Below are 24,687 nucleotides of genomic sequence, written 5' to 3'. Positions count from 1 at the left end.
AACACAGTTGCTTCAAAGTCCTAGGAGTCATCCTTGCTTCTTCTCTTTTCCCTTCAGACTTCTTACATTTTATCAGCTCTGCCTTAACCTGTATCCTGAGTCTGTCCACTCCTCTTGCCCCCATACTAGTTCAAGCCTCTACAAACTCTCTTATGGAACCAGTTTCCCTGTTTTCCTTTCAGAAACCATGCTCTACCCAGCAGCCAAATATGTAAAATGTAAGCAAGTTCCTATCATTCTGTTCTTTCAAACTTTCTAAAGGCTCTTCCCCACACTGAGAGTATCTGAGCTCCTCTGTCACTGGCTAGACCCTTCATGAAGGGCCTTGGTTTACTTCTTCAACATCATCTACTAGCATTTTGTCTTTACTTGCAATACTCCATCTACTCTTTAAGCGACCAAGTTAACTCACCTTAGGACCTCTGTCCTGGGCATTCTCTCCACCTGAAACACCCTGCTGGCTCCTTCTTAGCCTTCAGTGGCAGCTCACGTGTCATTTCCTCAAAGATGCCTTCTCTGGGCACTCAGGTCATGTATCATCACCTCCCGCTATTACATTTATTTCAATGCGCTTGTCATTATCTGTACTAATGGTGGCAACTCCAAAACTTCTGTGAAGCACAGGCTGAGAGACTGCAGTTGTATCAGGAAGGGTGACCAGGGAGTCTGAATTTATAGCAAGTGCACTATTTTATAATGTCATTACGGATCAGTAAAAACAGCAGCTTTCCAAGAATGCTATGTGTACACGGGCTTTCCAAATGCTATGTATTTCTATTCCTACATAGAGTTTCCTATTCCTGGTGTAACATATTGTCACAAATCTGGTGGCTTAAACCAACACAATTTTATTATCTTACAGTTTTGAGGGTCAGAAGTCCAAAAATGGGTCTTTGGGGGCTAAAAAATCAAAGTGTGGGCAGGTTTGTATTCCTTCTGGAGGGTGTAGGGAAAATCTGTTCCTTCTTTTCTCCAGCTTCCAGAGGCTGCCCACACTCCTTGGCTACAACCTTTATTTGTGTTGTCTAGGCTCCTTCTCTGACTCTGACCCTGCTATTTCCTCTTCATAAGGACCTCGTGATTACACTGGGCCCACCTGGGGAATCCAGGACAATCTCCCCATCTCAAAAGCCTTAACATAATCACAACTGTAAAATCCCTTCTACCATGTAAGTTTCCAGGGATTAGGACACGAACCTATTTTGAAGTCATTATTCTACCTTTCATAGAAAGTTTTGTTCACACTTACATAAAATGGGGAGAACCTTAATATCCATTTAAGATCTTTTTGTTATGGCTTACAAGGGAGCCAGTAGCAATTCTGTGATGAGGGTAGACCTTAACTCCCTCTAATTCCGTCTTTGGAATCTGTTTCGATTATTCACCTGTTTATAGACTCTTCCTCCTTCGAATGTAAACTCTATGTGAGTCTTGTCCATTGCTATGTCCCTAAAACAGTGTAACTGACAAATAATAGGCACACAGTAGAGGTCTTAAGTGAACGAGTGAGTGAAAAAATGGAAAGAAATAACTATTGAACTTGAAAAACACTAATTGAGCTATCTACCTGCCAGGGACAATGATAGCAAATGGGGCTAGATAGTATGACTGAGTCCTCTGAGTTAAAGACTAAATAAAACAATGTATGACTTATGAACATACTGAATACATTAAGAAAAGATTTAGTAGTTGTGGCCCAACACTCTACTTAAACAATGACTGTGGATGAGGAGCTAATACCACGGGGGATCCAGGCTAAGTAGACAGAAATAAAACCGCTGTCTCTGTTAAAGTATTTTCAGAAAAGACCTATTGGAAAGAAGACTAATAATATAGAAAATGAGGTCTCTAGGATTTTATTACTGAAAGAATACTAACAAAGACAAACTATATAAAAACCAGTCTGTGGCTCCTGAGAATAGCGATTCTGCTTTTACCACCATATGCCCTGGCAGACCGCAGAAATTTCACAAATATCTACAGCCCCAGCTCCATTTCTCCACTCCTGCTCCCACCAAAACTCCTTGAGTGTGTTGACTCTACCCACTATCTCTCTATGTGTCTTCCTTCTCTCTAGAACTCAATTCCTGACAGGCTTCCACACCCACCACCCACTGAACTTGATTTTGTAATAAGACCCCAATGACCTCCATGTTGCTAAGCAAAGTGTGCGTTCATATGTCCTCAGGTCAGCACATGCCAAATAGTCATCACCTCCACTTCCACTAGGTTTCCAGGAACCCTCATTGCAATGGCAATTGCTTCTTATTATCACTTGCTGCTTCCTCATCTCCCAGCCTCAAACTCAGCCCTTAGACTACTTCTCTTCATTTGTACTTACCCCCAGTTGGAGATGCATCTTTTTTTTTTTTTAAAGGTTTATTTATTTACTTTAGGGAGGGAAAGAGAGGGAGGGACAGAGAGAGAGAGAACACGAGTGGGGGAGGGCCAGTGGGAGAGAAGCTTGGTGGGGAGTCTGACGCATCACCGATGCGTCATCACCGATGACGCATCATGACCTGAGCTGAAACCAACAGTTGTATGCTTGACTAAGAGAGAGAGAGAGAGAGAGAGAGAGAATATGGTGGGGATGGGCAAGGACAGGGAGAGAGAAGCTCTAGCAGACTCCAGTGCAAGTGTGGAGCCCAATGTGGGGCTGGATCCCACCGCCCTGGGATCATGACCTGAGATGAAACCAACAGTCAGATTCTTAACCAACTGAGCCCCCCAGGTGTCCCGTGAGTTACCCCACTTTTGTGCACCTACTTTGCTGACTGCCTAAGAGTCTGGATCCCATTTCCTCAGGTGAACATACTGACTCCAGGCTCACCTTCAGAAGCTAGTGATCTGCTTTCTTGTCCTTCCAGATTTGAGCTCTAGTTACCACTACTTCTGCTCTCACATCTGTTTTTTTCCCCAGTTGTCTTTCTCACTCTATCATGTTTTATGACTGACCACTTTAAGGATTTTGGTTAACCTGCTATTGCTATTACTGTGTTGATTATGCTGAATAAACAAGGATTTTACTCTAGACAGGCATGATTTAAATGGCTAGGTGGAACACTCAATTTAAATTTTTTCTGAAAAATCAACTTTGTTATTTAATAAATTATTAGCTTATATTCCTCTTGGAGGCTTTTATTTTTATTTATTTATTTTATTTGACACAGTGTATCAGGTTTTTGCTAAAAGAGACTTTCAGAGGCTATCTGGTTCAGTTAGCTTCCTTTAGATATTTATTATCATCAGCACTGGGAAGGGTACCAATTCTTCAGCATGTTAAGTCAGACAACAGCAAAATAGCATTCATGCTGGCAAGAAATTGCACTGGGGCAATGTAGAGGACTTTGTGAGCTATTAACAAGCCCTTTACTAAGAAATTCATGAAATACTGCTTTATTTTAGAACTTAAAATCTGTATTCTAAGAAAGAATTTTGAGTTTTACTACATGTTGAATAAAAATTACCTTTGGAGAGCACTTTATTTTAAAAAGTAATACATGTTATTAAGGCATCAGGGTGGCTCAGATAATTAAACCTCTCCCTTTGGCTCAGGTCATGATCCCAGCATCCTGGGATTGAGCCCCACATCGGGTTCCTTGCAATGTGGGGAAACTGCTTCTCTCTCCCTCTGCCTGCTGCTCCCCCTGCTTGTGCATGCTCTCTCTCTGTCAAATAGATAAATAATAAATAAATAAATAAATAAATAAATAAAAGTAATTTTCTTTAAAAAAAAATTACTTCATCAAAATCAAAAGCTTCTGCACAACAAAGGAAACAGTCAACAAAACAAAGAGGCAACCCATGGAATGGGAGAAGATATTTGCAAATGACAGCACAGACAAAAGGTTGATATTCAGGATCTATAAAGAACTCAAACTCAACACACACAAAACAGATAATCATATCAAAAAATGGGCAGAAGATATGAACAGACACTTCTCCAATGAAGACATACAAATGGCTATCAGACACATGCAAAAATGTTCATCATCACTGGCCATCAGGGAGATTCAAATTAAAACCCCATTGAGATACCACCTTACACCAGTTAGAATGGCCAAAATTAGCAAGACAGGAAACAACATGTGTTGGAGGGGATGTGGAGAAAGGGGAACCCTCTTACACTCTTGGTGGGAATGCAAATTGGTGCAGCCACTTTGGAGAACAGTGTGGAGATTCCTCAAGAAATTAAAAATAGAGCTTCCCTATGACCCTGCCATTGCACTACTGGGTATTTACCCCAAAGATACAGATGTAGTGAAAAAAAGGGCCATCTGTACCCCAATATTTATAGCAGCAATGGCCACGGTTGCCAAACTGTGGAAAGAACCAAGATGCCCTTCAATGGATGAATGGATAAGGAAGATGTGGTCCATATACACTATGGAGTATTATGCCTCCATCAGAAAGGATGAATACCCAACTTTTGTAGCAACATGGACAGGCCTGGAAGAGATTATGCTGAGTGAAATAAGTCAAGAAGAGAGAGTTAATTATCATATGGTTTCACTTATTTGTGGAGCATAACAAATAGCATGGAGGACAAGGGGAGTTAGAGAGGAGAAGGGAGTTGAGGCGAATTGGAAGGGGAGGTGAACCATGAGAGACTATGGACTCTGAAAAACAATCTGAGGGTTTTGAAGGGGCGGGGGGTGGGAGGTTGGGGGAATCAGGTGGTGGGTATTGGAGAGGGCACAGATTGCATGGAGCACTGGGTGTGGTGCAAAAACAATGAATACTGTTACACTGAAAATAAATTAAAACAAACAAACAAACAAAAAACACAAACTGGGAAATACCAGGAGAGGACACAGATAGTGGTTTCAAATTTTGTTAAATTACAACAGGATGTTCTCTTATGAACATTTGTATTCTATTGTAAAAGGTAAAAACATGATCAATTTGTGTATGTATGAAAGAAATAAGTACTAATAAAAATGAATGTTAGTTGATAAAAGTAAAAATAAATAAATATAAAAAAATAATTTATGTCATTAAAAAACTCATACCTCTTTCCCTATTAACCATCTCTCAAAGTTGTTGATGGTACACTTAATTTTGATGGGCTTTTAATGCTTCTCTCAAATACAGTTATCAACATTTTGATAGAGAGGGATTCAGACATAAAGTGTAGTTTTGTATAAATATCTTTACGCAGTTTTTATGCCCTTTGAATTCATGGTTCCCTATTTCTTATTTAAAATAAAGCCACCTTACAGATAGGAATTCTGTCTTCTATATTCTTTGATTCTTGCCATGGGACACAACATAGTGAACTGAGCACTGTGTCTACTAAATAGATGTCGTTCAATGACATTTCAAGGGTCTTAATTTCAAGGGTCCTTTATTGACATGCCTAATTTGAATAAGCTATTGCCAGGAGTTTGAGACACAGAAATCATAAATACATGGATGATGTTGAAAAGGAGCCAATATGATTTTTTTTAAAAGTATGTTTGAAAAGAACTTAACAGACCCTTTAGAAATGAGAAATTCAGTTCTGTTTTAAAATTCAAAAATGAGTTATGTAGCTTGAAGTTTTCAGACATATAAAGTACATGTCTTGTGTGTATCTAACAGATATGTAAGAAATCTTAGAAAACATGAGAGCATGGTAAAGATAGGAGAAATGTGAAGGGAAATCTGAAGGCTGAGATGGTCTACATGTGTTCCACTGGAGCTCCAGGGGAGTAACTGGAGAAAATAGTGGAAAGACAATGATTAAAGGGTAACTGTGAAGAAATTTCTCTAACTGAAGATAAATTAGGCTGAAAACAGATACTGACTCCTGAGCTGGATAAAGTAATTGAAATGTATTAAATAATTCTGAATCTGGAGAACACCAAAAACAAAGAAACCTCATGATAAGCATGGGTCCCAGAGTTCAACCCTATAAACATAGTCATGCTGCAAAATTAATGAACTCACCCCAATAAGGGCCTATATATCAGAGGGTCTGGCAAAGAGTTCAGATCCATCCTTTCACCAGCCAGCACTTCTGGGTAGGGAACCTGTTGGGAATGATCCTGAGCCCTCGGGCCTACATAGTGATTCCAAGAAGGAAGGGAAGGAGGAAGGAGCAGTGATTCAAAGAATGTCCCAGTTAACCTAGTCTCAGAAGAGTAATCTAGATTATTGGTGATAGGGGCCACATTTACTGGTGTTGCTTATTTCCAGCCCAACACACATGTCACCACCCATCCTTTTACTCCAAAGGAGATGAAAACTTCAGCTACCCCTCAACAATGGGGCAGGGGCAGAGGACAGGTGCCATCCATCATTTAAGTTATATCTGAACTCGCATAATCACAGGCACATTATGGTGGGGTATTGCTGTAACACTACAAATATAAAATTAGAGTCACAAGGAAGCTGTAGAAATGCTAGACTTAAATGCATCTAACAAACACCCTGAAATACCTTTATGTATATCTATTCATTTGCATACATGACATAAAAACTGAATAAATTTTAAAAATAATGAAACAAGCCATTATCATAGTGGAAGATTTTAGCATACCTCTATTGCTAGATCAAGCCCTCTAAAATGAGTGGCACTATATAAAACTTCAAAAATATAATTAAAAAGTATTTAAACGGACGTGTATAGAGCCCAACTGGGAAGTGCATATTCTTTACAAGCATACTTGTAACAGTTGCAAAATCTGATAACATACTACTTCACAAGGAAGTATGAAGAAATGCCACTGGATTTGAGTCACACAAATTCTTTGCTTTATTGATAATAGAGTAAAATTAGAAGTGCATTACGCAATAATGGATAAAGCAAAAACCAAAGACTCTGAAATGTATTACAAGGACTGGGGTCGTGGCTTGATGATCACACTCATTCCAACACACACAGATGATTCTGATTGCTGCCATAACCATGAGGAAGGGGTGAAGGAGGTCCAATGCACACAGCTCCCCCCTGGCCATCTTCATTTCTCCAAGGAAGATTCATCTGAGTGTTAGGGATGGAGCTCTGCTTTGAGTTACGTCCTGCCAGGCCACAGCGCATGCTGACTGGGGGGGCTTTCCAAACCTCTAATAGCACCCATCATGTCAATTGAAAAACTGCAAGCAAATTATTTTTTACAGTCTCAAAATTGCCTTTCATATCATAAAATATAGCTCTGATGTCCAAGCAGCATAATTTCTTATCATGCAGCATATACTATCATGTTACATTATCCATTAAAATGACAAGGCAGCTCACAAGAATGGTCAACAGCAAGACTGCATAAACATGACCAGAAGGAGTCATGCACACGTAACAGGCAATCACTGAGTCTGCATTGGACAAATGAATGTATAGAGAGGGTCACTTACTGGATATGAAGCACAGTTTGAAAGCAGTTTGCTTCAGTATGAAAAATGAGATCATGACAAAAGGACAAATAGAGAAAGGAGAACAGAGTCTAAAACAAACCCCCACAGAGAGGTGATAAATGAGTAAATGAAAAGTGAGAAATAAGAGCTATCCAGTATATATGGGACACTCTTCCAGGGAAGGAGGAAGTTAGTGTGCTTATCAGTTAAAGGGGACTAGGTCATGCTCTCACTGAGAACCATGGGACAGAAGAGTTCTCCCTCCATTTGCTTTCAAACTTCCAAAAGATAGCTAATTCCCATGTTAATTAGCTAATTCTCACTATTTCCAGCCTCCCTGTTTGCATATAACTCACATCACTCTGACTAGGTGCAAATGGTTAGGAAAACAAAGAGTAATGGGGAGGAGTCTGCCCCAAGAAAAATTCAATGGTTGATAATAAGTTGGAGAAAATTTTTGTCTTAAAGATAAGACAAGGTTGTTACCATTAAAAAAAATACAAATAATCCAATAACACCGGAGCAAAACCATGCACATACACCAAAGAACCATTAATGACGAACAATACCCACAGTAAAAAGGTTCAACTTTTTCACTGCGAACCAAGGGAATGCAGATAAACATGAGTGCTGGAGCTGTTTGCAAAGACTAAGGGAGATTTAAACAGCGATAGTAGCCAGTATCAGCAAAGTGTTTGAGAAAAGAGCATGGTACCCCTCTGCTGGTGAGCTTGAAAGCGAACAGGTACTTGGCACTATGTACCAAGGACCTCAAACAAAGACAGTAATTTTAATTCTGGAAACTTAGTCCAAAAAAATAATTAGGAATGAAAATGAAGATGGATGTTTCAGGATATGTATTGCAGCATAATCTATCATAGTGAAAAACTGGACAATAAATGATGAAAAGGAAGGAATCCATTGGATTCTTACAGTATGACAGAATTAACTGCTGGACATGAAACAATATCCAAGGGAAATGTTAATGAAAGAGTATTAAATGAAAAAGAATACTGAAATACATATTAAAATGTAAATGCATAGAAAAAAGTAAAATTTAAAAATGGTTAATAATAATTTCCCCTACACTTTTTTCATTGAAAATTGCATTTCCCAAATGTTTTTCTCTATTTTTTCAGAGTTACAGAATTTATACAAATCAATCTTTTGATACATTTATTCTTTCGATAATACTAAAGCTAGTAATAAATTTACCATACTCATCCTAACTTTATGACTACCTTTAGGATGATAAAAATAACTCGAAGAATAAATCTGCTTTATCTTTCAGTCAAGCTGCTCAGCACTGGAGCAAATACAGCAAAGTACATGGGTTATAATTATCAATTTCATCCAAAGTTATAATCATTTATACCTATATTCCCATATTATAAATACACATATGCACACACATAAGAAGGGTGATCAGATTGTTCTCTCTTCTTTACAATAGTATTGACTTTTAAAATAAAATGGCAAACTCTGCCATTTAAGAAAAATTCTTTACAAAATACACCAAACCAAGAGAATAAATGCCCCTTGCGTAGCTGAGAGACCTAAATGGGGAAGAAACTTGTATTTAAATGAGCAAATGACTCTAAGGAAAAAGAAAACCTCAAACCCACAGTCATACAAATGTTAGGTAATAAAACTGTGATTTTAAACATCATATTTTGTTTCATAGTTCAGATGTAAGCTTATTTTAAAACAGTGGAGGTTTATAAAGGTGAGCAATTCAAACATACTTTTCTCAGTGTGTTCTCCTTGTTTTTATTAAATAAACTCAGAAGTCAGAGACTTTTACAGTGTCATTATATAGTATTTGCTTAAGAAGTAATATTAACATCCAGAAATTGAAGTTGGCAGAGATCAGACACAGAATAGTGATTGAGCAAGAACAGTATTCATGCCAATTAGAAGTGCGCTCACTCATGTTTCATGATGAAGACCTAGCTTCTTAACTGGAACCAGATGTTATCCAGTACCAAATATGCTCCGCTTCTTGGCATGGTTCATACCTACCATTAACTTCTGATTTAGTGCATGGACATCAAGTGGAGAGAGACAAATTAGTAGTTGGCTGCAGTGAGAGCTAAGGAAATGTTAACAAAATGCTATACCGAGGAGTTGCTGGAAGCCCAAAAGTGAACCCCCTCTCCCTGTTGAAGGTCACTCAGTGGCCTCCGGCTGCATTTCATACTCCACTCCACTGGTGTGTCTGGCCTCCCCAGTCCCATCTCATCCCACTTCGCCCTTCTCAGCACTGTTTTCCTTCCACCTCCCAAACAGAATAAGCTCTATCTCATAGCCTTTGTACATGTTGTTCCTTCTGACTGAAAATTTGGTCCGTACCACATGGCGGCCACTTCTGTCTTGACTTAAATGGTCTTTCATGAGCACCTCCCTTCCCGTGTATCTTCTGCCTGTCCTAATTTACAAATGAGTCCTGGTTATTTCTTTCATAGTATTTCTCAGGGTGGATAAGGATACCTTTATTTGTTTACTTTGTATCATCTATTCCTCTTTAGACTCTTATCTCCAAGAGGGCAGGAAGGATACTTTGTTCAGTTATATATCCAGCACCTAGTACCAGCAACAGAGCAAGCATATGATTGTATGTAATTGTTACAGGCAGGCCAAATTAAATATATTCTCATCTGTAATGTATTCATGGAATAGATTTCCATGTGTAGGAAACAGCATTATGACTGCAAATGTAAGTCATTCCATCTTTATCCAGACATCCTATTATCTCTCTTACCCATTCTTTAACTGAGATCCTACCAACTTCATGAATAGCTAGGAAAAGAACTGGAACATATCAAACAAAAGGGGGAAATGATAGATTTACACATTATTTTCCAGACCCTTTCACTGGCATAATGAGATGACTGATGCATATGTCATAATTCATAGGCTGACACTTCCCTCATTTCACATCTCAGAGATCCTGTGTATGACTCCATTTGCTAGCATGAATGTTAATCATAAGCATTCTTTGTGTCTGAATAGCTCATTTTAAGGGTCAAGATCATATAAAGTTCTACCCTAATGAGATAAAGGAGTTCGATTTGGGAGTAAGAATAGTAGCTGAAGAGTATGGTTTCTACTTTTGCTTTTCAACTATTGAAGCTTAGGTATTTTCCTTTGCTTTCATATAAACCAGACTGAGTTCTAAAGATATTTCTTACTTAGTTCTAGGACGAAAACTTCGTGATGATCAGTTCTGTCAACTGGTCAACACATCAGGCCCCGGAGGCTTCTCCTCACAGCAGAGACTCCTGATCACCTTAGTCTCAGGACACGTCCTGACTTTTGGTGGAATATGTTTGAAGAGCTTTCTGACAGGCCTGTGGGGCTTTGGCATCTGGTTCTGTCTATGAGGTACAGCCCATAGACCCACATTTCTTTCTAACCCCTGCACTTGCTTGCTGGAGATTGGAGTTCCCCTTGCTGTTTTATCTTTTCTTCACACTGGCATTCCTTCCCTAAATTCTGCTCCAACCTGTGATCCCACTAAAGCTCTGGGGAAATCCTGGACAAGATTTACTGGGAGACTCTTAGTTCCTTACAATTTAAGACTTCTGAATGAAAGTGAGGGAAAGGCATGATTATTATTTGATTGTGGCTTATCTTTAATATATATATTTCTTTGATTTTGATGGTTGAAAGTGAACATTAGGATTTATTTTTTGATTCAATATGTAGTCTTTTAGGAAACAGTATATGGTTATCTTTTCTTCCCCCAAGTTCTTGCTGTTGAGTTTGTGTTTTGTCAAATCACTCAGAAACTACCCACAAACATGTAGACTATATACGGATCACCAGACAGCTTAACTGTGCGGTTTTTCAAGAAGCTTTTTTTTTTTTTTGGAACACAAAGTTTTCACTGGCCTGTTGTTTATTGGTGTCCTAACTTATAAATGTTTTCCTAATATCATGGGTAAAGTAATTGTTTTCTTTGAAGTTCCCTAATTCTTAAATGGAGATTCCCAGAGTTCTTAAGGACCACCTAATGTCTGTACCTATTGGTGTCTTTCTCACAACAGGTGGAATGTAAGGCTTATTGGGGAATCACATGTATTTGATGTCATGAGAACTCTAAGTTTCATGAAAGTTATTATGCCTCTGATTACTATCATTATTCCAAACAAACCATTTTTATATCATTGGACACCTAACATTCACAATCAATCCAGTTAACCTCATAACATTTGCTCTGATATATCCCCAAATATATTCATAAATCTTATATATGTGGAGGTGTTTATTTCCCTGAAATTTGCCATCATAGCTCCAAAGGGAAAATGCACTGTTCCTAGAATAATGATTAGCACGCAGTGTTATACTCGCTGTTATTATATCCTAAGTATAAAATTCATGGTCTTTGCACTTTGAAGTCAGATCATACCAGTAATTTGAAGAATATGTATTTATAGAATGTCATGGTGCCACACCTTGACAAGGTTCTAGAAACTATTATTATAGATACAACTCATATCAGAAAAGCTCTATATTATTAATAGAATCAATCAAAATTCAAATACCTGTTAGAATTATTATATGAATGATTCATTTATGTATTTTCCATGGAGTATTTATGATTTTGTTCCTTTAAAATGTTTTGATAATATAATATGATTTAATCAAAAATAATCACCAAAATAATAATGACCTCTAATTTGTCTATATTGAGAGTAAAGTGATAATTAGTCGACATTAGTCCCTATTTAAGGTGGAAATATCCTGGCAGTTCTGTGGTAGCTTTATCTTATTCCCATACTTAAGAACCCAAGCAAATTCATCTGAAATGCGAAGTGTTCTCTCCTGTCTCCAGTTTCCTATCTTACTCAACATCCCAAAAATATTGCATCCATGTTCCCACATCATTTGTCTCATATCCACAGGGGCAGGGTTTTTTTTTCCCCTGTGAGTTCTTGGCCAGTCTCACCGCCCAGAACACTGCCAATATTTGATGACCAAATGGATGAATATAATGCAAAGATCAATTCTCCATTTAATGCTAGTTTTAAATTGTTCTACTGGATTATACTTTGGTTATACCTATAAAACAAGTAAAGAAAGAAAATTATTTTCTAAAAATTTGTGTCCAAGCCAATAAACATAAAAACAGAGAACCTGAAGATTACTCTGGCAGATGTTGGAGTGCGCCTTGCAGACCTCCCCTCGTCACCAAGAGACTCATTCTCCTGGCTAGCAGGACCGCTTCCTGCTCATAATGCACACCTGAGTCCCTGCCCTAGAACTGTCTTTGGCTGGAGAGGGAGGACTGGTCCGAAGTGATGGCCCTCCCAGGGCAGCTAAGGACTGCTCAGTCTGGCAGCATGAGGGCTTGGCCCTTTCCTTCATTTGCATCTTCTCTGAAGGGTCAGTCTGACTCCAGAGAGCACCCCCCACCCCTTGTCTCTCCCTAGCCAGCCCTGGATCCCCAGGATCACAGAGACTTCTGTTTGCACTATACCACAATGGAGCTTCTTCCTCTGCCCCTTACTCCTTCCTCCACTCCCACAGAGCTGTTCTTCCTAAAAACATTGCCTAATGAGCTTCCTCTATTCAAATCTAAGTCTCCTGCCCTTCCCTAGTCCCGTCCCATGTCCCTGTCCCTGACAAAACACAGGTAGCAGAGTTGGAGGCCAGACGTAATCTGGGGAAGCAAATCTAAAATTGTATTTTGGAGCTGGATCACCTGTCAATCACTGGCAGCCAGGGCCCTATTTCTGGTAACTGTAAAAATCAGAGGGCCTCTCTGGCAGCTGATGAAAAGACTCTCACTCCCTGTAACTGAAGGGTAGAGCGAGTAGAGGAGCTAGCCTTTGTTAAGAGTTGCGGAGCACCAAAGAAGCCTGAATTCTCAACCCAGGGAGGGCTGCTCTGTTGGAACCAGGACCCCAACAGGGTGGGAGTGGAGCCATGAGACTTGGAATGAGACATCTGAGCCAATGTACTCAGATGCACTGGAAACTCCAGATGTCCCTGGAATGTCTGGGTCTGTAGAGAGGCCCGTCCCTCCCTCCCACTTGAAGATGATGTCACAGTGTTCCACCTCACCTGTTCTCTCCTGGCCAGCTGACCAGTAGCTGGGGTTAGATCACTCCCATAACCAGGTAGGGAAAGGCAGGACCTGATAAGGGAATAAAGACACTATCTCCAAAGGGCCAGAAGGCCCTATCCAGCAGGTGTCAGCAGGTGACAGTGTATCTGGAACTGAGACCTGAGGGGATGGATCAAGGAAGATACAAAGTGGACAAAGAAAAGCATTTGGTTTTAGAACAGCCTCCAATGATACAAAACTTAAGAACAAATGGCAAGCATGTTGGAAGGTGGCATTAATACACTGCTAGGTTGGCCCTCAAAAGCTTGGAGAAAGTGATGGCTTAAATAGTGAAAGACAAAAGCCAGATGTGCCAGACTAGTTGAAGAGGATGAAGACAGATGGGGAACCACAAAGAGAGGTCTCTCCATCTATGCCATGAAGAGACATCAAGGATGGATGATCAGGAGGCTATAGGCCACAGGTCCCTATAAAAATCACAACTCTTTGCTCAGGTTCCAAACCTGGAAACCCTTGAATGAAGAGAGGTCTGGTCCCCAGAAGGAGGCGCCAGCAATACCAGAACAAGAGTACAGAGCAAGGACTCAGCCAGCCCTGCTCCAACGGGCCCAAGGCCATGTAATTGGGCTACCACACAATGAGGAAAGGGTAAGCCTTTTCTATTCTTACAATATAGACCTCTAGCATTTTGGAATAAGGCCATGCCATTTGTGGCAGAGAATTACATGCCATTTGAAAAATATTTCTTTAAATACTCCTGGGCCTTTGTGCAGATAAGGCATCTGACCACGAGACACCAAGCAGCTATGTGGCCAGCATCTCCCATCATGACCTGAGTTTCTTAGACGGACACCAAACATAACAAGGTCAGGAGACAGGAGCAATCTCCTGAAAATTAGAACTGTCTCCTAGAAAGTTAGGGCCAGGCAGAGGGCGCAAGTAGGCTACTTACACAAGTGACTCATTGCTCTATGTCACCCACCACCTCTCCCCCAGCCCAGTCCTCCGGCCATTGAGGGGTGTCCCTTATGACCAGCCTACAGAGGAGGAAAAAGGCCAAACTTGGTTTTGGGGTGGCTTGGCTCAATATATTAGTGCAAGCCACGAAAGGCCTGCTGCGGACCACAGCCCAGTCGAGGCGCCGAGAGGAAATCTTCCCAGAGCACAAAGCTTCGGGCAGTGCGCCTGCTCAACCACTTTTTGTGGAAACCCGGGTCAGCTGAGGCTGGAATATATACAGTCTCACTGATGGGAGTGAATGGCCTGGTTAGTTCATCAGGACCTAGAAGGGGAGGTCTGGAAAAGGGAAGACAATGAGATCTGGAAAAGAGTTTGTGGGTGGAAATCCAGGATACAAAGAGCAAAGACTTTTGTTTCATATATTAACATCTTCCAGAGATGTGCAAAAGGCACCAAATAACCAGAATGACTCCACCAGCCGACACCCCTCTCCCCCCAGATGGCCATAGTGGTAGGGACAGAGGCCAAGCATGGGCCCATGGGCCCAACAAAAGCTGCCCCTCAGCAAGGCTGATCTAGCTACTGCCACTATTGAGTATCTAAACTGCCAACAACAGACACCAACACTAAACCTCGATATAACACCATCCGTTGGCAGACAATTGTATTATTTTGACTAAACTGATTCCTAGGCTGGGTATGGGCTTTTCTTTTTTTGCCTGCATGGCTGTGGCAAGCATCACTATCTGAGGACTTACAAATGTTGGATCCATTGATATGGGATTCTCCATGACATGTCAACAAATCAAATGATCCACTTCACAACAAAGACCCTGTGGCACTTGGTCATGGGTCTACTGTTCTCATCACTGATTGTATAAACAAGAAGCTACAAGCGGCTGGCTTGAGAAGGGGATAGGACAGCATTTGGAGGTTATTGTTGAGGCTGTAGCTCGGAGATTCCTTGTGAGGGTGGGCAATGCCTCAGGATGCTGTCTGTATATTCCCTATCAGCAACCACTGGGTTTCCAGGTTTGGAACCTGAGCAAAGAGTTGTGATTTTTATAGGGACCTGTGGCCTACGGCCTCCTGATCATCCATCCTTGATGTCTCTTCATTGCATAGATGGAGAGACCTCTCTTTGTGGTTGCCCATCTATCTTCATCCTCTTCAACTAGTCTGGCACATCTGGCTTTTGTCTTTCACTATTTAAGCCATCACTTTCTCCAACTCTTTCTCCACTCTCCTCAAGGGTGAGAGTCAGAGTGGTCATTCTTACCATCACTTTTAGTGACCCAGGTGGTCACCCCAGATGGGGTGCCTCCCATCTCCACAACTATGGGCTCTGTGGATCTAGAAGTCTGTTCCCAGTGGGAAATACTCCTACCAGGACAATGTGAGTCCCATTAATCTTCAAGCTACCATCCATTCACTTCAGGCCCTCATATCAAGACAGCAGTTAGAAGGAAAGGATGCAGCATTCCTGGCTGGGAAGAATGTCTGTGAAGGACAGAGGATTTCTTGGTATTCCTTGACCATTTTGACAGTAAACAGACAAGTGCTCAGACAAAGGCTGATAAATCAGGGCATGATGACCAATGGTTCAGACACTTCAGAGCTGAATATCAGGCTCATCACAGCAGATTGGCTACGTAGACCCACAAAGGTATTAGGTGGGAATGAATGGGTGGTTGGGGTGAGGGCAGGAGGAGAGACAGTGAGTATCAGTTGCCATCCAGGGACCAACTGCAGCCACAGAGCCTGTGGTTCACCCACTGATGTTTCTTCAGTGATTTCCTCAGGGCAAGAAACTGATTAGAATCTTGGGTAGAAAGTGGGCTAGTCCCGAATGACATGAAGTAATCTAAATGGTACTAGGGTGAACAATAGTGGTGTGACACCCTGGTCACTCAGAACCAAGGCCCTCATTCCTTCAGTTGTCAGGAGTGACAACTGATGATGAGAATTACTCTTGATGGCACAGAGCTGCCCCACCATCCCACCTACAGTGTGTCCCACATCCACTGTTTGATCACAGCAGGGATGCGAAAGGCCCAGGCACCTTCCTCAATTCCAGGACAACTCTGAGGGCCATCCCAGTTGCGTCACAACTACCTTGTCATTCCATTCAATCGTCCTGCCCAATTTGGCGGCCTTCGGTTTCCTACAGGTGTTTTTACTAAAGATGTTCTCTTATGAAATGGCACGCAAATCTCCAGCACAGAGTGTTTCCTGGGAAGCCTATCTAAACAACTGCTCCTGGAAAGATCGGGATTTTAACAGGGGACCAGTTGTATCTACAGCATGCCTACGCCGACAGAGTTCTCAGTAGAACATTGTTCAACTTCCTCCACCTGAAGTCAGGTTCCCTGAGTAGAACCTGAGGTGAAGATGCTCAGACAAGTAATTTATTAAGGGAATGTTCTCTGAGAGACATATGTCAGGCAATGAGAGCAGCTGATTAGGGTGGTAGAAGAAGCTGGACATAAAGATGTGGGTTGGGATGTGGGCAATGCCCCCAGAGAAATATGCAAATGCTTCCTAGCCATTTAGCCTGTCCCTGTGCCAGCCCTGTGAGGGGGAGAGGGGACCTCAGTCCATCCTAGTATAGACATAACTCTTTAAGTTTGACATTATTTACAAAGGAAGTTAGAGTTCAGAATATTCTTAAAGTTACACATGGAAGCTGCATTTGGCCAAACAGAATAAAAGAACCTGTCATTATGCCATTAGTCTTTGGAGTTTTATAACTGAACTGAAAATTTCAGACAAAGCAGCTCTATAACCCCTTCCCCTCAAAACCTCAGCTTGCTTAGTCCCTAAAAATAGCATTTGACTAAATGTGAACTCTGAGAAGTATCCACACAAAATTAAGGACAAATTTTAAGAAAAGAAAGTTATTTAAATGTATCAACCGAGAGGAGATTCTTTTTAGTTACAAGTCTCCATATGAAAGGTTTAGGACAAAAAGGAATTCTTGAGGTAGACCTAATTAAGGTTCTTATCAAATGTGGTGTATATGCAATTTTCTGATTGCTTTGACAGTTTGTTAAGAAGTTTCAGAGAACTTCAAGGTCATGATTCACTTCTATCTTTGTAGACACCGTTTCTTCAGGATTGAAACGTGAGGATTTAAAGTGATATTCAAATGTGGGTCAGTACAGGGACAGCATACTTCTATGTTTTACTAAGATCAACATTTTAGAATATTTTATAAATAATTTTAATTAAGATCTAAAATGTTTTCTGAAAGGAAAATGTTCACAGGAAACCCAGTCAGCTGAGGTTTTTTTTTTTTTCTTTTTTTTTTCTTTTTTTTCTGGAAGTTGCATTTCCTTCTAAGGAGCCCTGACTGGATGAGGAGAACATTCCCTATTGGAGTAAGAGCCTCAGTCTATTATCTTCTATAGAGGGCTCGTGGTGCCTTGCTGGGGGTCCAGGAGAAGCAGGTTAGAAATCCTGATGCCATTCTGAGGTTCTTCCCTGACCTCCCTGTCAGTGGGGGTCAGAATAAGAGACTATGTGTTTCCTCATTATTGCTGGTGATGGCGAGGAGGCATGGGGGTAGGAGGAGGGTGAGAAGAGCTACTGTTTACCAAGAAGTCCGACACTTTCTACATGTTTTGTATGATCTGAATTTGATACTCATTATAACATCAGGAGGTAGAAACTGATTATTCTTGTTTTCACAAATGAGGAAACTGAGGCTGCAGGTAATTAAGCAATTCACACCAACAAGGTCATACAGCTAGAAAGTGACACTCTTAAATCCACAGGCTGAACTTGTAATCACTGCCTCATCATTGATAGTATGCTTTTCAGGGTCATTTCACAAGTAAAACTAATTGAGAATGTGCAAAAGAGAGTTCAAATAGTCACAAAGATGCGGCCAGGTTTCAAGGTATCCATCTCCATGGCAATAGCTTCTTCCTGCTGCTTCTCTCTTCATTCCTTAGTCCTCCCCAGAAGCGGTCTCTGGACTTTCCATGACTCCACCCCCCATACCCCCTCCCTCCCTTACGCCCCCAATCCATTCTCCATGGCAACCAGGTGAGCATCCCAAAGAATAAATCTGTCCCTCCTGCTTTTCTGTTGTAAATGCTCAAATGGCACCCCAGGGCTTTAGGATGAAGCACATATCCATTGGGCATAAGCAAACCCTCTTGCCATCCCCAGCTCCTTTTTCATCAGTGGTACACGACACACTAGTCATACCCACGTCAAGCAGACTTCAATAGTTTGAGGGATTTTGAAAGAAGTTTTGAAACTTTTGGAAATCCACAAATTACTAAATACTCCTATATAAATTTTCCCATAAATTTTGCTAGGGCATAATCAGATATAAAATTGAAAATGAAGTTGCAGTCTGAAATGGCAAGTCCAGGGACGCCTGGGTGCCTCAGTTGGTTAAGCAGCTGCCTTCGGCTCAGGTCATGATCCCAGCGTCCTGGGATCAAGTCCCACATCGGGCTCCTTGCTCAGCAGGGAGCCTGCTTCTCCCTCTGCCTGCCACTCTATCTGCCTGTGCTCACTCTTGCTCTCTCTCTCTCTCTCTCACAAATAAATAAAATAAAATTTTAAAAAATCTGAAATGGTAAGTCCAGTGGATGAGGAAAACCACAACACTCACGGGGACAGCATGGAAATAATCCGGCCTTGAAGTAGGTCCAGAGAAGCTATGTGGATGCTGTTTGTGGGTGGGGAGGGAAGGAGAGAGGGATAGAGGCAGGTTCTGAAGACTAGGCAAGTAGCAAAATCATGCTTGGATTGTCATACTTCCCTCCCATGAGGAAACCATATCAATGGTGGGCTTAGCCCTTAGCGGGGCTGGGCTCATTTGAGAAGCAGCAAGTGTCTGTGAGAAACCAAGCAGAAGAGGGAGTAAAGGGGAAACCACAGGTCCTACACAATATGCAAAATTAAACTAAATGGTCACCCTTTCATAATTTACAATTACTATTTAATTTTCATAGTCAACAACAATACAATGACTAGAAAGTGTGTATTTTAAAGGAAATATTTAGCCATTTTATTTTTGTCATTTTAACTCTGTAGGGGAGGAAAGATTTTTCCTTCTACCCTTTAAGGTCTTCAGGTGGTTTAAGAATTAAATTCACATGAGACAGATCAACAGAAAACAAAACAAAGCCCAAGGTTTACTATATGCTCATACAGGCCCAATAATGAGGTGGAGACCTAAAGAAACAACCCAGGGTACCTGGGTGGCTCAGTCAGTTAAGGAGCTGCCTTTGGCTCAGGTCACGATCCCAGGGTCCTGGGATCAAGCACGGCATCGAGCTCACTGCTCAGCGAGGAGGAGCGTGCTTCTCCCTCTCCCTCTGCCTGCTGCTCCCACTGCTTGTGCCCGCACTCACTCTTTCTGTCAAATGAATAAATAAAATCTTTCTTAAGAAAAATAAACAACTCAGGCAGGCAGTTTTTATACTTTTTAGAGAAAGGGACCATAAATCTATGAGGAATTGACAGGACAAAGAAAACTTAAGTTTGGGAGCTGCCATTAGTAAGGAATTCTAAACAGAATTTGGGCTGGGAGAGTAGATTAGTAAAGAGTAACAAGGGTTGTTTATATAGACTTCCTGGCTCTCAATGCCCCACCTCTGGTGATAAGGAAGTCTCCTTATCTCCCTCTACAAGGAGGGCACCTTTCATATGGGAGGTTTACTTCTGGCTTTCAGGAGACAAACACTGGGGGCGGGGGAGGTGTCAGATTGTTTTTTCACTGGCTATTTCTTAAGTGACTCTTACATTTAGGGGTGGCCTGCCCTTGGCACCTACAACTGCAAGCTTAGCCAGCCTCTTTTGGAAACTTGGATTTGTCAGTCTTTGGAATTTGACATTTAAATATGCTGAAATATTACTTTTCATTTGGCTTTGAAAGAAAACCTTAGATAAATTCTAGAACCTATAAAACTAACACCAACTTGAACCATTAGTCTTGAAACTCTTGAGTGTGCCTCTTTGTACTTACTCCTACAAAATGTTTCCAAGAAAATAAGTAAAAACTAAATAGCACATTTTGTTCTAGTGAGTTGCTCCATCCTGCTGGCAAATCTTCTAGCCAGTTGAGTTCTATTTTCCTTTATTATCTTTTTCTGTGCCTCCCTTTAAACTTGTTTTCCAACTGCTCCATATTAGGAAACACAAAGAAAGAGCTGAAAACTTAGCAGGCCTAAGTGTTGGCACGTTTATCTTTTACTCTATACTGACTTTTTGATACGGATTTTGAGCAATGCTTTGTTTTCCAGATTTTAGGAGAGAACTATTCTTTCCTTTTTTTTTATTCCAAAAGTAGTTGGGAATCCAAAGTTGGTAATTTTTTTTTTTTTCTTATTCCCAATTTATCAAAAGACTGGGACTCTTGCTCTCATTAATTTCAATCTATTGTTTAATGACTGTAATAGAACTATGAACAAAATGTAAAGCAAATGTAGTTCCACCATAAAAGTTTAAGAGCAGAATTAGAAACAGGTAATCTTAAAGATTATATTTTATCTAGATTAACTACAGTGTACAATTAAATGTCCCATAACAGAGAAATGCTATCATGGAATTCTACAAAATAAAAACATTAGAAATACAAATCATAGCATGTTAGTAGAGTAAAAGAGTGGAAATGATAAGTTACACTAAATTTTATTGATATTTATATATAATCATTTTGAAAGAAATGTATTCAACATTTCAAACAGATTTAACTATTATGCCAACTAGGAAGAGAAAAACACCAAGAAATCTTGTACCTATTTGGTTTTTAAGTTGTACATTGTAATGATATAAAATCCAAGTTGAATTATCTAAAACCCAAGTTAAAACTGATGACTTACCTTAGATGTATTAAAAAGCCCACTGGGGAAGTACTACAGTCCTCCGGCTCTATCAGAGACAATGTTTCAAACTTTCCCCTTACTTGCAGAATGAGTGAAGGATTTGGGGCTTCAGAATTCACTGACTGTGCCTGGAAGAAAAGGCTCTCACGTGTTTGGCCTTGTCTCATGTTTCATCCCCTCATATTAGCAACAGGCGTATCTAATTTTACTCAGTGACATAAACAGCTCATACCACACTTAAAATTGTTTGGGCACCAATTCCAGGACACGGCTCTAAGTGGGCCAAAAAAAAAAAAAAAAATTCTTACAAAACCAACATTTAAACCCTGAATCATGATAGTCTTATGTAATTATAACTTTCTAAAATAAACTTTACCTTAAATGAATAAAAAACCCAGACTAGTTTACAGCAGAATTTAATGTTGACAAAATCTTTTGGAAATCATTTCAAATTAACATGCAACATTTAGAACTTAATGACTTTATTAGTATTAAGTGTATACTATTGTCACTCAAGTGAAATGCACATTATCATGTTAATGGTTACTCCTTAAAAATCGCTATCTTTAAGCCTCCTTTTCTTTTTTTTAATTTTATTTATTTATTTGTCAGAGAGAGAGACAGCACAAGCAGGGGAGTGGCAGACAGAGGGAGAAGGAGAAGCAGGCTTCCCACTGAGTAGGAGCCTGATGCAGGACTTGATCCCAGGATCCTTTGATCATGACCTGAGCCAAAGACAGTTGGTTAACCAGCTGAGCCACCCAGGTGTCCCTAGCCTCTTTCTAAGAGAAAAACTTAAAATATTTGAGATGGAAACCTTGGGGAATGCTCATCCTAATAAAGAGAAGGCAAATAAATTCTGCCTGTTAAAATTACGACAGTTCTTTTCCAGTAAACTAAATTTACATTACATTTAACAAAGGATGTGAATGTAACAAGGCAATCTTGACGTTTTATCTTTATTTAAAAAGAAGAGTAGATCATTCATTTTCATAAGATGTAAAGAAAGTATCAAGCTTTTTAATAATCTTTTATTTTGCCTTATTTTTATATAGCCTGGTGAGCAGGATGAATTAACAAAAATTAAATTATATATTTGAAATTTGTATTTTAGCAGTAAACATGGAAGAGGAGAAGCAGCGCAATGATAATCCATATGCTTAATATTTCCTTTTCTTCTCAGGAGACCTCTCTTATTCTGTTTATTCATAATTCTAACTTCTCCGGACATTCGACACTTCTCATGCCAACAGCTGCAGCCTTACACCAAGAGCTGATACAGCTTCAACTAATCACACACTTATTTATAAGACTTAAAAAAATCTTTCATGAACTCTCTGAACATTACTATTTTCCCTGACACAGCAATTTAGTTAGACATAAAATTACAGCACAACTATCTCATATGTATATATATAAAATACTTACCAGTGATGATATGAGATGTTTGTATCAGTATGTGTCTAAAAAGTCAAAATTTGAAACTCCTAATCTAATATTCTGGTTGAAATGTCACACATTTAAAGGTTACATGTTGAGGGACCTTTTCATCAATCAGTAAATTGGTTTTATAGCAATGAACTTTTCAATGTTTTGTGCACTGCTTTGTGAAAATGTTAGTCAAGTTATGGATTTGATCTCCATTCATATCTACAGATTCATCTAATACTACCAACTTTTCAGTACTTCAGGAGGAGGGTTTAAAGAAAAACATCTTTCATTTTACAGAACAGTTGAAATTACTAAAATAAGATCTTCAAAGTTTTTAATGTAAGGCTAGCTTTCAGCTTATAACTCACTATACATCTCTAAGTGTATATGTTTTCAGTGGAATCATAACATTTTAAAGCTATAAGAGACCTTAAAGGAAACAACCTAGTCAAACAGTTCACTGGACGTAAAAGAGCTCCTTCAAGGTTACAGAGCTGGTTTGGGCCTGGCAAGCAAACAGAAACAGCAATCATTCCTACAGAGAACAAACTGGTGGTCGCCAGAGGGAAGGAGAGCGGGGATGGGTGAAATAGGCACAGGGGATTAAGAAGTACAAACTTTCAGGCCTAAATAAATCATGGAGATGAAAAGTACAGTGTAGGGAATATAGTCAGTACTATTGTGATAATGTATAGTGACAGATACTGACTACACTTCTCTCTGGTGAACACTGTGTAATGAATACAACTGTTGAGTCACTATGTTGTACATCTAAAACTAGTGTAACATTGTGTGTCAAATGTACTTCAATTTAAATAACTCAAAGAGAGAGAGTCAATTATCGTATGGTTTCACTTACTTGTGGAACATAAGGAATAACATGGAGGACATTGGGTGAAGGAGAGGAGAAGTGAGTTGGGGGAAATCGGAGGGGGAGACGAACCATGAGAGACTGTGGACTCTGAGAAACAGTGTTTTTGGGGGGCGTGGGGGATTGGGTGAGCCTGGTGGTGGGTATTATGGAGGGCACGTATTGCATGGAGCATTGGGTATGGTGCAAAAACAATGAATCTTGGAACACTGAAAAATACAATAAAATTTTTTAAAAAAGTGAAAATAAATTACAAATAAAAGAAAATAAATAAATAAATAAATAGAAGAAAGTCCTTAGGCTCTTATGTTAAGCGTGATCTTACTTAACTATAGATATAGTTAGGATATAGATATAGATAGGATCCTTGTGGGATTCACCCATATCCGTCCCCCTATAGTCAGTTAGCAATCCTGACTTCCTACCTCACTTCTGCCTGGGGGCAGACAGTCCTGCTGCTTAAGATATTGGGTTGGGGAGGCCACTTTTAGATCTGGTGAAAACAAGGAATTTCTCGTAGATATATGGTTCATTTTGAACTAATTATTTGTGTTTTTGATATGAAGTAGGAGGTAAGTTTGCCTGCGGAGGGAGGATATAGGGGATGATGGGGGATGAGACCGTTGGAAGTTTGACAAGAAGAGAGAAGTCATGAAGAGCTGGGGAGTAAATTTACTAGTGAAATAGAACAGACGATGTTTGGAGCCAGCTGAAGTTGATCAATATACAGTGTTCCTATTTTTAGTAGTTCCTGTGATTTTGGATACTAACTGTAGAGGTGAGCTCCTATGACAAAATCCCCCCAAACCACCCCACACTTTCCTCCCAAACCAAACACATCATCTCCCAAACCTGCTTTTTTGTTCATCCTTCCTTTCTCAGTTTATGACTCCAACCTCCACAACGTTACTGATGGCTGATTTGGGAACCTCCCAGTCTGCCAGTCACTAAGCTGCAGTATTTCCTGCTCTGCCTGCTCCTTTCTCTCCACCTCCCATCTGACTGGGGCGCTCATCAGCAGGTGTCTCCTGGTGCTCAGTACCTGCTGGCCTGGTTCCAGGTTCTGCCACAGTCCATTTTAGACTCCTGGGATTGCCAGAGAAATGCCGAAAACATTTCATTCTCTCCACATCACTCCCTAGCTTAAAGACCTGTAGCAAGCCTTCAGG

General features: G+C 40.2%; 1 protein-coding gene across 3 annotated transcripts in view; it reads right to left on the bottom strand.

Annotated features, from left to right (window-relative positions):
• The window catches only part of SGCG (sarcoglycan gamma), a 143,980-nt gene that overhangs the window by 97,697 nt on the left and 21,596 nt on the right, over nt 1-24,687 (bottom strand). Inside the window, exon 1 of one of the 3 annotated variants that reach the window (XM_032838197.1) lies at nt 21,214-21,464. The exons of the other annotated variants lie outside the window; for them this stretch is intronic. The gene's annotated coding sequence lies outside the window, so the exon portion shown is untranslated. Of the gene's footprint in view, nt 1-21,213; nt 21,465-24,687 lie in introns of those variants that run through there. 3 annotated transcript variants of the gene reach the window in all.

This window comes from Lontra canadensis, unplaced genomic scaffold (genome assembly GCF_010015895.1).
Source record: "Lontra canadensis isolate GAN:19392208 unplaced genomic scaffold, GSC_riverotter_1.0 scaffold103, whole genome shotgun sequence".
NCBI classification, from domain to species: Eukaryota; Metazoa; Chordata; class Mammalia; order Carnivora; family Mustelidae; genus Lontra; species Lontra canadensis.
The sequence above is the reverse complement of the archived record's forward strand: the minus strand, read 5'-3'. Positions and strand labels throughout refer to the sequence as shown.